Consider the following 14803-nt stretch of genomic DNA (forward strand, 5'->3'; position numbering starts at 1 on the left):
AAATTCTACCTAAGGTTTAATTATATAAACAAAATACACTATAAGAAACAACGTAAATGAATGAATGCCGTATTCCAAACTAAATACACAAGCGCAGATTTGACATTACAAAATGACATCATTATTAATGCGCACATAGCTCCGCCCAGATAAGTTCGACATAACTTTCGAAAGAAAATGGCGTGTCTAGTTAAAATTGAAATTTGCAGTCATATTGTGAATGAATGGGCATTGCAACGACTTTTCCATTTGATCTGGAGTGAATATATTTTGGTATTTTGCTTCGATTCGACGAAAGTTTGTGATTTTGGACTGGATTCATCTGTGCAAATTATACATGAAATACATCGGATTGAAGTGGCGCGGGAGAAGCTTGTTTACGTCTGCAAATGTGTTTCTGTTTCTGTCATTGAATGTTTGAAATCATAACGTGGGAAAAATATGAAGTCTTTCAATTGCAATTTTCAGACGTATTGTACTTTATTTTTTTAAATACTCTGCAACATTTTGTGTTATTTTACCGTTTGCTACCGAGACTGACTACCTTTTAATGCTTGATTGCCGTTTACTAAGGACACATTTAAATTTATTTTCCGTTTAATGAAGACTTTGGTGAATTTGGTTAAAACCACCGTGCTAAATTATGTGCATTATTTTTGTGATCCACAAAAAATTCTAAAAAATTTTCATCCACTACTTTCTTTGAAAAGATTAACTTTCTTGATAAAACTCATCAACTTGTATCAATCATTTATTTATTGATCCAATTGAAAATATTATCTTGGTGGTACTGACATTTGCAGCCAAATGTCTCCGTGTTACATGCACGTTATTTGTCACATGTTCAACTGCATTTTATGAATTTATTAGAAAACATTTCTCTTTTGATATCGTTTTCGTTTTGTATCAGATAAAGGTCTTATTTTTTTCGCAGCATGTTATTTGCGATTCTTGTGACAGTGATTCCCTCTGTGGCAGCGTTTGACGTTACCGTGACCAATTATTCGAACGGTGGCTTCTAGAGGAAATTCACTATTACCCCTGATAACGCGCTGCACGGATGGCGCGCGAACATGATCTGTGATCGAGCTCTTGATGCAGTAGAGTTACAGTATTATGAATCTGCATGGAAACTTAAAACATTTAAAGATCTTGAAAGGACAATTTTTTTTCTTCTCTATATCTAAACGTTGAAGATACATGTTTTTTGTAGGAGGCGCAGTAGCGGACAAAAGCTGGTTCAGTGTGAAAGTTGCCGCTGAATTTCAATGTTATATATAGAGAAATTGTGGGTGTTTAAAGTTGCGTTTCATGTTTCGAATTTTGCAGCTTGTATTTGTTCTTGCACTTTGATATAAATTCTATGTGATTACATGTAGTTTTGTAATGCTGTCATGAAAAGACTTTCTGATCTATGATCGAGCGAAATGATCAACCGCCTGCCTAAACATGGTTTCCAATATCTTTTATCATGTTTTTATTTGTTTGTTTTCTAAATATCGTAACTGAATTACTTATAACGAGAGGCTTTTCAGTTTCAGTTTATTTTGTTAGTCCCAGAGCAATACAACTTTGTATTTAGGTGTATCTGTGTGAGTACCACAAATATCAACAAAATGTAGGTCACTATAATCATTATATTTACCTTTTAGCAATTCACTCGAGTTTTATTATCGAGCCGATGTTAGTGGGAAGTGAGACATGAGTTACTGTTCTGAATGTGGCGTCTGCATTGTCAGCAGTTAAGTTTTATTTTGTTACAATTAAAATCTTCGTACATTTCATAATCCCCTTTCAAATTTTCATCATACTTGGTATATATATTCATGATTCTAGACAATAAGTTATATAGCAATCCCTCTTAAGCTTGAATTCAAGTTCTCAGAAAACTTGCTTCAAAGAGTTGGTTGGTTTTTCGTTGGCTTATATTTCCTAAACCCCATAATATATTCTTTATCAAATTCAGCCTTCGTCATTATAAACATTATATAATTTGTTTAACGCAATGTTTCCTTACACCTATACCTTGGAGACATCGTCACAGTCGTAATAAGTTTGCAAAAAGGTTTTGGTTTAAGTGTTTCAATTTGCTTGTATTTCCTAAACTCATTGATGGATTTGTGTATGCGTTGAATTAGTCATAACGACGCTAGGTTATCAGTGTTGACTTGCCCTTTGACCTTAGGGCCATGGTCACAATTACAGATTTGCGTTAAGGTTTTGTTAAAGATTTGTGTTCTGTTTTGTTTTGCTTTCCTTATATTTCCTGACTCACTAGATGGGTTTTCCTCATACATGTGGTGAATCATTATGAAGCTAAGGCCGTTCTTCGGCACTCATTCTCGCCCATTTGATGTTAGGGTCACAGCCATATGGAAATTCGGCAGTAAGGTTGAATTTTTTTTTCTTTTCCATTCGCATTCATTTCCTAAACTCCTTGATCGATTCCGTTCATAAAACAATTATTACTTCAACATGCTCACCCTACCTTAGGGAATTGGGATCAAGGTCATATGTTTTACATCGCTGTATTGATTGTGGTCTCAACATGCATGCTCTGGCCTTCTTGTGTTTAGTTCAGATTCTCAAGGATTATGTGAGCTTCCTACTTGGTGCTGAGACATGGCTGCGTGAGTACAAAACACTATTACCAAATATTACCTGGAATGAAAGGATGTAGCAAAGGTGGGACAAATAAATCAGTGTACTAAAATTATGCGCAAAAAGTGCACAAGATTGTGCTAAGAGCGGCACATTTCTGTCTTGCTTCAGTAACACATCTCTGTCTTACTCTTAACACCAACACCCCCGGACTCTGTCATTGTAAAATGGCGCCGCAACAAAGTTTTGTCTCCATTCCTTTTTACCGCGTCAGGACTTCTTTGAACACCGTGCCAGACGTTTATCCTAATAACTTGCTATTTGTTATGTTGCATAATGTCCCTTTCATTATTGCAAACGTAAATTTTCTTTGCAATGGATGAACTAGGTTGTATATAAGCATTGGATATTTCGAAGTTTGCAACACAACTAACTTTTTTATGATTTCACTAAAACATTTGTATTCGAAGAAGCTATTTTTAATCCATGATATATGAGACCATTGTTAAACTAAATTTCAAGTCACTGAGACATTTTGAGACTGGGTTTAAGCGTACGATTAGTCAATGGACGAGAACTCGCAGATCCTACATATCGGCGACTGACAAACGTGCAGATGTGATACTTTGCATAACGACAAACTCGTCATATGGTACCGTGTTCATTATACATACTAAGAATGATATAACTCCGAAATACTCCTGGAAGTGTTCGAGAAGAGTTGAAGCTCACTTTAAAAGAAATGTGTACGTTGAACACTTTCCGAAATAACTGCCGAGACATGGCTTTTCAAGAAAAAAAATTATGAGCTATTTAATAAAGCTAATTTTGTGTGCGTGGTGGGATATACGTATCATCGTTTTCGAACACAATTTTGGCGGCAGAAAAAAGAAATGACGGAAATCTAAAATCAGAAAGCATAAAGAGAGACAAATACAACTTAGCAAGGAGGAAAGAGATAGAGAAAGAGAAATTCAGATTAAGAAATTAGAAGGAGAAAGACAAGAAGAAATACAAATATGGAAAGAAGAAAGAGACAACCAGATGAAAATGCAAATGCAGAAAGAGGGAAGAGAAATACAAATGCGAAGAGAAAATGAAGAAATGAACATGCAAAGAGAAAAAAGAAAAGGGAATTGCAATTTAAATTAAACCAAGCAGAAACCACTCCCACCCATCTTCAGGTTGTGATATTTCCATAAATATTATGTCAGTACTCCCTTTTAGGGAAAGAATAGTAGATCAGTATCTTCCACATTTTGAAAAAAATAAAACTAACAATGGCCCAGAGAGCACTGGACTTTGTTATTACGGAGTGTAAATTGTGGCACAGTTTGTGAACTCTATTCTTCACTGTTAGTAGAACGAATTGCTAATTATGAGTTGGCCTACTGAGGCATATCAAGAAAGGCTTATGAATTGTAGAAACGCATCTGACCCAATCATATCGAATTTGCGTGTGAAAAGAATGACAATTTTATATGTCGTGCTCATCTACAAAGGTTGATAAAGTACGTGATAACCGTGATAACCGTAGACAACCTGTATTAGCCGAAAAGTTCAAGAATTTTATCCATAGTGAAATCAAGACCTATTGTAATGAGTAAAGGGTAGAAATCTTTGACAAATCCTGCTCATACAGATGACGATTATTCCTTGACTCAAAGTTTCATATCTCAATAAATTTTCCTCAGCAGGGTTTCGATTTAAAAAAATCTGATCTCAGTCTCTTATGAGTATACTGTAGTTACAAATCTCAAAGTAAAACAATTTATAGGAATCAAGCTTCTGTTTGAAGACTTATCTCTTCCTACGTGCATTTGTTGCAAGAAAATATGGCGCTTTTTCTGATTGCTACAAATTAAAATCTAAGCAACAACATATCAAGAGAATTATTCCAAATATTTTTATTTCTAAGGTGATGAGGTCATGTATTCAAAGCAATGCATTTATTGGAACAATCAAAGCCCATTCTGATTTTGGTATGGGAATTTTTAACTATTCATGTCTAAGGATTCTATATCACATATTGGCGATTCTGCCAATCCTGTCCCTGTTACAATATTAAGGGACACGGAGTCTTATTATCATGCACATTGCCTTCATCTCTGAGGTTTTCTTCTTCTGAAAGTGTTTCTATTCAGAACGTAGAGTATGGCTTTGTCAAAGCGACCCTCCATTGTGTAAAGTTGTCATCAAAACTTAGTTTCAGGACCTGTGACTGTCGGTGTGGTGATTTATTTGCTCATTGAGAGTATTCATTTATTTCCAGGCAATGACTTAGCTAGAGACAAAGTTTTGGTCAATCCACTGGTAATGGACAAGCCTTGCTTCGATAAAAAAATTTGATCCTATTAAAAATGAAATCCTTGACTTCTACCCTGCGTGAGCAGTTACTAGAGCTATGGAAAAATGTGCTATTGAGAATGAAGTTGAAAGGGTCACTTTCGCCGCTAGTATTGATCAGTCAAAATTTACTACTCGTCCCAGTTCTAATCAGGGCAGCCAACGATACCCATTAGTGGTTGAACAGGAATAAGATACTGTGCTCTGTTTGTTTCAAGGGCTATTAGTGAACCTGAAGCCACACAAGTACCAGATGTTTTTGTAAAAAATGGTGTCCTCAGGAGCTAATCGACAACTTGAGGCACCCGTTGTTGACAAGTAGTTAGTGAGCTATCAAATTGTTCATCCTAAGTCGTATAGACAGGAAATTCTTAGTTTAGCCCATGAAACTTCTTTTGCTGGTAAGTTAGGTGTCAGTAAGACACATCACAAGATGTTGAACCATTTTTATTGGCCTAAAATTACAAGATCATGTTATACTTCTCAAATGGTAAGAAAACCCAATCAGAAGATACGGCTCATGTGCAACCTATTCCTGCTTTTGCATTTAGCAGAATAATCGTGGGCTGTGTCTATCCTTTACCTAAGACCAAGTCATTCAACCCATAGTTGTTGATCATAATGTGTGCGTCGACATGATTTCCAGAGTAAGGAACATTAAGACTAAAACCATAGAAAGAACTTTCAAGTTTTTATTTTTTGAACATTGTTTGGTCTGCGCAAATCTGTCCGAACTGATCAAAGCTCAAATTTTATGTCTGGGATTTTCAAACAAGTCATGTATGAACGAACAATTCAGGTCATCTGACTATCACCCTGAAATTCAATGGGCGTTGGAAAGATTTAATAAGATGTTGAAAAATATTATTACGTCATATTGGTTACGTAATGGAAAAAATTTAATGAATGTGTTCATTTGCCTTTTTTTTGGCTCTTAGGAAATTTCAAGAATCATTAGGTCTTATTACTCTTAGGGAATCATGTCAAGAATCATTAGGTCGTAGTACTCTTAGGGAATCATGTCAAGAATCATTAGGTCGTATTACTCTTAGGGAATCATGTCAAGAATCATTAGGTCGTAGTACTCTTAGGGAATCATTTTCCTAAGAGTACTATAAACTGCCACACTGCAGGTATCATAGCGAAGTGAATATAAAACTGTTAAAGCTACGTTAAAAATCCAATTCACACAATCATACATCTTTCAATGAAAGATTCAGAGGTTACTCATTTTGATTACGTCTTTAATTTGAGATACAAGTTGTCAAAGGGTTGTGAAGTAGCAATAAATAATCGTCGATTTACTCAAAACTGAAGGTAAGGTATGACAGAAATACGTACGAAAAGTTCTGGCTCTGTTCCTCTTACTTCAGAAGCATCTTCAGGCAAAGTATTATGGTCCATATATAGCTAAAAAAAAGCAAGTGACTTAAATAATGTCAACACTCCTAGGAGTCCGAAACAAAATCAACTCTGCCACATGAATATGTTAAAGGAGTATGTGTCTAGAGATAGACCTGCTAGTCAGAAAATTAATTTAGTTGTAATTGACCCATACAGTGATGATTTAAACGATGGCGTGCTATCGGACTGTTGAGACTTTCGTTTCACTAATATTGGGAATTCAGAAATATTACAGGATCTGGCCCAGAAACATTCACATATACAGGCACAAGAGAAGACCGAATGAAAACAGCTGTTATGTGAGTATGAGCGCTTGTTCCCAGATGTTCCAACACGTACAAGTAGAATTTACCATGATGTTGAAGTTGTAGATTCTATACCTGTGAAACAGCATCCTTACAGGATGAATCCTCTCAAGCAGGAATGTTTGATACAATGAAATTCAGTATTAACAGAGATTTTGTTGTACCAAGTAATAGTAATTGCAGTTCGCAATGTATTCTTGTGAGAACGTAGATTCAGCACTCTATATGTGATCTGACTATAGAAAAGTGAAGAATGTCACCATAACAGATTAATTTCCAATATTAATAATCAATAACGGCATCTACAAAATTGGAAATGCAAAATATGTCACCAAGTTAAACCTTTTCAAGGGGCTTTGGTAGATTACGTTCACGGAAAGAACAAAGGAGTTTTCGGTATTAGCAACTCCAGATGGACTATATCATTATAAAGTGATGTCATTTGGTAGGAACATTTCTTTCTCAATTAAAATTGCAATCTTCCCGAGACCATGCAAATAGTTATTCACAAAAGCAAAGGAATCCACAGCATCAACTATTTACAACTAAAATTATTAAATCAATCCAGAAATTTTAATACAAAAGAAATTTCAGCAAGAATAAACAACATATGCAGTTTTTCCTCCAAGTTTATTTTTATTGCCATCTACAGGTACAATAAGTGTACTGAACAATATTTCTCAGTGATGACCTTTCGAGCAGGTACAGCAGGCAAGGTATTTCGCATTGCAAAATGAACCAAACCTGTAGAAAGAAATAATGAATGATTTATTCATGTATTATGGCTGAAGTTTAGTCACCGGCCATACTCCAACATTTTCCTATTTATATCAGATTTGCATTACATGATTAAAAATAGCTATACTCGCACAAAAAGAACAAAAAAATTATCAAGGGTAAAGAAGAAATAATAATTTAATTACTCGAAATAGAAGTATACAACGCTGTTACTTCCCCTTAGTTAATATTTCCCACCTATAGAGGACGCCAACCGGAAATGACGTACATTTATCCCTACAAGACGAAGTACGTGCTTCTTGATGTCGAAAAATAAAACACTATAAACTATAGATGGGGAATATTTAGATGAAACTAATGAAAACTAATTTACTGTTCAGCCTTATATCGGTATGCGTGCACGACGTACTAGATTGTGTCGCTTTCAAAACTGTTCCATTGTTTCAATTTATTTTGAAAATTCCCGTTAACACAGGTAAAAAGAATCAATGCTGGCTTCCCTATGTCGGCAGACTTTATTAAATAAAAGATGAAAGAAATCGGCACACTTAAAGAATCCAAAGGAACCAGACTTGACTTCATTTTGTCGACCGACTTCAGAAGAAAAATTCGGCACACTAAAAAGATACCAAAGTCAAGTTTCCGGTGTTGGTTTGCATTGTAATAAAATGACCTATGTATTTGATATCCTGTCGGTAAGTTTAAACAATGAGTTTATTGCTCCCTGCCAGTTGCGTTTATCACCCGGGCTTCTATTTGTTTTCCATATGTGATCATAATTGATGCTTGCATGGCAAATAGTATACACAATAATAACTTGCTTTAATAATACTGTTGTAACCCATGCTAGCAAAAAGATTATCAGTTGCACTCACATTGAATGTATTTTAAAATAATGTTTTTTTTTATTATTTGCGAGATACCGACGTGTAGTTAACCTGGATGCAATACAATCTGGGTCAGTTTGCAATAAGTAACTTATCATCCGTAAATGGCAGGTGCCTTCAAGCAGTCCGGTGATACCTTTGTCTCATTTGCGATTTTGTTATTTTACATAAGCGATACACACTACATTAAAGACGCATACGCAAGCCGGCATCTGCTACATATACTGAGTTCGTCGATATATATTTAAAAAAAAATAATGTTCGCATTGTGAAAAAAGAAGGAATATATGATAACAATGCAAGGTTAATTTCTTTCATTTTATTTTCAAACAAGTGTATGTTTATCAATTTATTTTGTACCGTGAGTGTGTTGGGGGGGGGGGGCACAAATTAAACACAAAATTATTTCCTTTCTAATTTGTACTGAATAATGGAGCAAATATGATTGACAATATTGACCAGTAATGACAAGCTTTCAATTTACATGCGCAAACACTAAGACAACTTGAAAAATAAAAACAAACAATAAAATTAACTGGTAAGAGCTTCATATTGCAGCAACTAAATACTGACAAAATGCTCAACATTATTCTCTCTCTCTCTCTCTCATGTGTAATCTAGTATGTATTGTATGCAGCTGTGTTACAACGTGAAGCCTAAAATTAAGTATATTTGTTATAATATCTCATGTACACTACTCTTAGCAAAATGTATACGTATTATGTAGAATATTATCTGTTATGTATTTTTGTTTCACAAATGATTATTGATAATTTGACCGGAAAACTTAAATTGAGAATGTCGTTGTGCAGATGCATATATTTTTTAGCATAAAAAATGTTTATAAATATTTTGATTAGAACAAGCAAGATATGTCAGTTTGTGTTTTCTCTCACAAATATGTACGTTAAGAAGTATGATTATTTTCTTTCAAAGAATATCAAAATCGTTTGGTTAAATTTAGTTTTTTTTCCTAAAACCTATCTTACATAGCATCTACTGTTTTGTTGAAGAAAAAGAACCTACAAACTATTGTTAAGTTTGGCCGAACTGTATTTCGAGTTGGGCCTAATTGTCTTTGGGCCAAATTCACTATAATCCGGCATAAATAATACAACTTTCCCATTCCTCCCCAATTCGATCCCACAGATTAAATCCACTTTTTCTGGTAAACATAGTTTTTCGGAAAAAGAAAGAACACTTTTTCCCATCATCACTCTTTTGGTTACATCCCTATGCAACACAGTGCGCCAAATATGCTGTACAAAAGCACGATCGTACGCTATATCACATAGACATTTACGTGGAGAAATTAAGCACTTGAATGGCTAGGTTGAATAGAAGTGACAAATGTACGTCATATCCGGTTTTGGCACGCGGAAACTACCGATTGTTTACGGAGATTGCCGAATAATTTTTTCATTTTATAAAACGGAGTTTTAAGTCTAATTAAACATTTTTATGGTGTGCATACATAACCAATGCGTTTTGTTTATAACTATAATAATATCACACGTTTGTACAATATAGGTGGCCAGTGACTTTTAAGTTAGATTTACCTCCCGTACAATAGTATTGCTTTGTGTTGGGGACTATCCATTGCATTTTCCGGAGGAGAGTTGGGATTTTATTTCGAGCAGGTATTTTTCGTTTTCCTTAAATGTGTCCCCCATCGTTGCAAGCAATGAGTGATAATCCACAATCATCTGTGGCAGCCTGTGCTGCAATTCCTCATTTTCCATGTGTACGCTTAAACAAAAATGTTTAATCAAAAACACAATGCATCTATCAGTTGCCCACATATCAATGAGAGCACACTTTGAATCGATCGTTAAGTTACTGCTTGAAAGAAGAACTTTGGTTCATTCAAACAGCGTTAACGGTTAGGCTGCGTCGCATTGGTGGGAAATATTTACTCACGGTCGCAATGAATGGTTATGATTTTCACGAGAAGGAGACAATCTTCCCAAGGCGGTCAAGGGTGATAACGGAACGTTGAAGATTATCACCCGTGGCAAGAGATGATAAACGTTCATTCGCTTAATCTCAGCTTGTCAAGAGTGCAATCAGGTTAAAACCATATCTACAATGTTCTTCGTGAAGATCTGACCACTTTGGGGTCAAGTCAAGTTAATAATCGTTACTTTTATCAGCCAAGTTTATTTTCACATTCAGGAGACTAAGCAGTATGGCTGAAGTGCATCAATGCGTGCCAAACGATTTGATTCACTTTAAAATTTCTGTAAGCTGCATTTCCATTTGTTAATTCTAAGGTCACAAGAACATAACCCCAAAAAGTCGCTGTGAGATCTTTACATAGAACTGTGGAGATCTTATTGCAATCAGATTGGTCTAGGTTGTATCTCTTTGAAAGATATGAAGATATCCGTCAAGGGAAAACGTTATCAAAATTTCACCCACTTGCAGTTAGCTTGTGTCAAGCGAATATGTTTTGACGTTGTCGGGCAAGAAAATGTCGATATTATCAAACTTATTATATCACAATATGCACGGTATCAATGAAGAATTCATTATATTATACAGCTAACTTGATCTTGCATAAACCTCTTCATTAGCGTTAACGGTGTTCATTGGCATGTTTCTCTTAATCAAAAGATTTAATTTACCATATTCCACACGCACAGCACTGTCTATTGCTCCGAAGTCATGGGTACCTCATTAGATTTTGTTTCAATTCTGGGGTTTTTTTTTCATAGCACAGCAGTGAAACCCGACACGGGCCAGTTGACCTATGCTACTTTTAAATCGACCATCACTCTGTGGCTGAGTGGTTAGCATGTCGGACCACTGACCGAAATGACGCAGGTTGGAATCCAACCATTGGATCCGCCCCGGTCAACCATCGCGGCGCAATTCTTGGGCACAACACTTGACACTGATTGCCCCAGCACTAAATAGCCAACAAATGTGTATGTGCCTTTAAAGATCAACTCAGACCCTAAACATTATTATCAAGATTTTTAGCACCTTACATAGTATACGCCATGATCAAAAAACATCTAATATTTCTCCATATAGGACTAAAATTTTGATATTTTCAACGAAACAAAACACAACATTGTTTCCACCATTTCTTGATATAGTGTCTCACTTTTAATTTCTGAGTTCTAACATAATGTCGCGCTTGTAGAGCAACTTATCACCTAACTTCGTTTTGACACCCACTCTAGAGACTGAACCTATTTGGGTAGGTTCCAGGGGACAAAGACTGCTTTCTGGGCAAATGTAACTTTTGGTCTGTATATTTCTTTGTTATGTCCAGTAAATCGTTGTATATGTCGTTATTATTCGGAAATTTTAACAGTTCACTATTAATGACACTGTGGTAGCAATTGAAGCGGGGTTCAAAGTTAGTTGCATGTATGTTTTGTTCTTATGACTAGTAAGTATAAATGGTGGAGATCTCAGTACTGTGCAAGTTATCACCCATGGATTAGGTCCTTAGAGTAAGGGATGAACACACAGACTCGTTTTTAGTTACATGTATAAATTTGTCTTTTTATTTCCAGTGGGATTGTGAAAAGTTTTATGTTGTGACCTATAAGCTAAGTCATTGGATGACTCTAGGCGGCATCCAGTGTCCGTATGACTTCAGTTGATACTTATATAATTGATTACACGTGTACGTTCACAGACTTGCGAGAGGTAGAACTTGAAGTTGTTTGAAATTTATGTACAATATCTCACACCCCACTCAATGGGCGTGTTCGAATACCAAAAGTCCTGTCACAATCTACATTAATTGGACCGAGGTTGGCCCTTCCTCAAGGGTGTAGGAGGAGCCCAAAGACATTATATATGTATGACTATACATTTGTACGTACCTACAGACTGACCGTGTAACAATATCTCCGTTCTTTGAAATAAGTGTTGCAATAATGAAAAAATTGCCCCAAAGAGAATATGTTCTGTTTAACTGTTTGCCCTACCTATAGTCGTATATATCTTTTACACAACTGTACAACAAAATATATTGTAAGATTAGTGTACCCATTAATCCAAAGAATTTCAAGAAATAATATTTATTTTACAGAGGATGCTTTGAACCCGTTGATATCAGATTGTGTCTTGGCACTCCTGCTATTTCAAAGCATGCAGATATAAGCGTACCATGGCTAACCGGGCTTCCTCCCAGCCCACCACTAAGGATATTACAATTGGGACCTGGGTCACCTATGCTGCACTGCACAGTTGTTGTAGGACAGGAGCCAATACAAAAAAAAAAAAAATAACTCAGGCATTTATCATTGATCTTTAAGTATTTCAAAGCTCTAAAATTACATCGGTAGGACCGCTATTTATGTAAAGTGGTTATGGACGTGGCTCACATTGATTTTATCTCATATTCAATACGCATCTTTATTTTATTTCATTGCTTTAAGTTTTGCAATTGTTATATTATATTTGAAAAAATCTATATTATTTTTTATTTTGTGAACAGTTTAACTCAGCAGAACATGAACTTGCCTGTAAATGCATTTCCGTTTAGAACGACCTCGACAGCATCCCAGTATACTGTAGTGGTACCAATGTACCGCGTTATAGTGGTAAAACACGTTGGGATGATATAAAAAGAGAAAAGTTAGTTCAACAAGTCTCTTGCCGACCATCATGTGGGAAAAGCAAAAATAAAATAAAACAAATAAAAACATGAAAATGTGACGTACTCGAGGAATACCTACTTTTTACAAAACTTATTATGCCTGTTTGTCTGTTAGCAATCAATACCGGGCTCCAATAATGTAAAACTATTGAAAAAAAACTGAATATAATTATATAATTGCTATTTAAAGTAAGATATAACTGGCGACATTCCAAATACCATCACTAGACAAGGAAGCCATTTAAGTTAGTCAGTCCTACCATTCATACTTGTCCGTCAAGACGAATATTTGTAGCAAGCTAGTAAATAAACTGCACAATGATTCAAATCGATCTGAAGAGAACCGAGCTCCACCTCGACCGGATAAAAGAGTTATAATAGACGGGTTTCATAGGAGAAGGAGTATGTTTGAGAGAGGAGTGAGTCTTTTCAAAATTGCAAATTGCCTAATCACAGACCGAATCAATAATGAGAAAGAGAAAGGAAAAGAAAAGAAGAAAATCGAAGACAACACAAGGGAGAAAAATAGGTATGCAGTTAGATTTATTTGAGAAAATATACATCAGTACTAACAGAAACAGCAGGTAACACAAGAGGGATAGTGATACAGGAGAGCCCAGCATTAAGCTCTCAGTCTCTGTAGGATCGTGCAAAAGAGACAATTTGAACAAGAGTTATCCGTGATGTAGAATCCGGCCGAAAAGGTACAGTTGTCCTGTTTATCAAATATATCAAAAGCTAACGAACCCCCACCCCACCCCACCCCACCCCCACCCCCGCCCCAAATTCCCTTTTCACTGCCACCCCATTATTCTAGAAAGTGGATAACTGGTAGTTTATTGAGAACTTCTCATTGATTAGTCTGTGTGTGTGTTGTAGAGAAAACAAATATAATCCACCCTCCTTTTGTGTAAGGGTTGGTTATATATATATATATATATATATATATATATATATATATATATATATATATATATATATATATATATCGTCGTACGGTTTTGTTAAGCTCAGTATTGCTTGCGGTGGAATAACGGAAGTGCCTGGTCACAGCCCATGCACGCGCCCGCGATCGCAAAAATTGTAAAGAAAATAGCTAAACCAAACATTATTGATTTAAGAAAAAGAAGAAGGACGGGTGGAGAAGAAACAGCAGCTTGGTTAGATATTGTGAGCATATATGTCAGCACACACTAATGATGTAGCGACATCGCAACAGGCTGTTTATGAAACCAATCCCTGGGTTATACGATGATCCAAATAAAGTGGAACTCAATTTACAATTCCTACATTTTACCTTTCAATCTGATATTCAGTACTAAAATCAATCATTATTCCATCTCTTACGTATACATTGTTTATTTGGACCATGTTGTAGGTAAACATTTGTGAGGGTGATTTCAGCTACTACTTGTACGTTAATATACAAGTCCTTAAATTATTATATATTTCTGTCCAGGAGAAGAAGACAACGACGTTTAAAGGAGATTGTTCCCGACGCATTTCCAAATTTCGATTGTTGGTTGTATTTTCTTTACAGGATATTTTGCACTGAATAACGACAATTCGTATCAAATAAACAATATAAGGGTTGGTAACTATGCATGCTGTCTGGACAGAAGTCTTGGTCGCCCGTACGTGTTGTCTAGACAGGAGTCTTGGTTGCCCATACGTGTTGTCTAGACAGGAGTCCAGGTTGCTTGTACGAAATGACCTTGACCAGGACCATTTTCAGATAGGCTTGTGCATTGTGTGAAAAATGCAAACTGAACCTACATGTACATTCATCGTGGTAGAAAGTGTCAACTATTAATTTTGATTGCAAAAATAGATCTTATGTCATGAGTACACGTATATTTTATCTACCGAATTAGCGGCAATGTTTTGAATAGATTCAT

This window comes from Sinohyriopsis cumingii, chromosome 2 (genome assembly GCF_028554795.1).
Source record: "Sinohyriopsis cumingii isolate HCF-2022 chromosome 2, ASM2855479v2, whole genome shotgun sequence".
Taxonomy (NCBI): Eukaryota; Metazoa; Mollusca; class Bivalvia; order Unionida; family Unionidae; genus Sinohyriopsis; species Sinohyriopsis cumingii.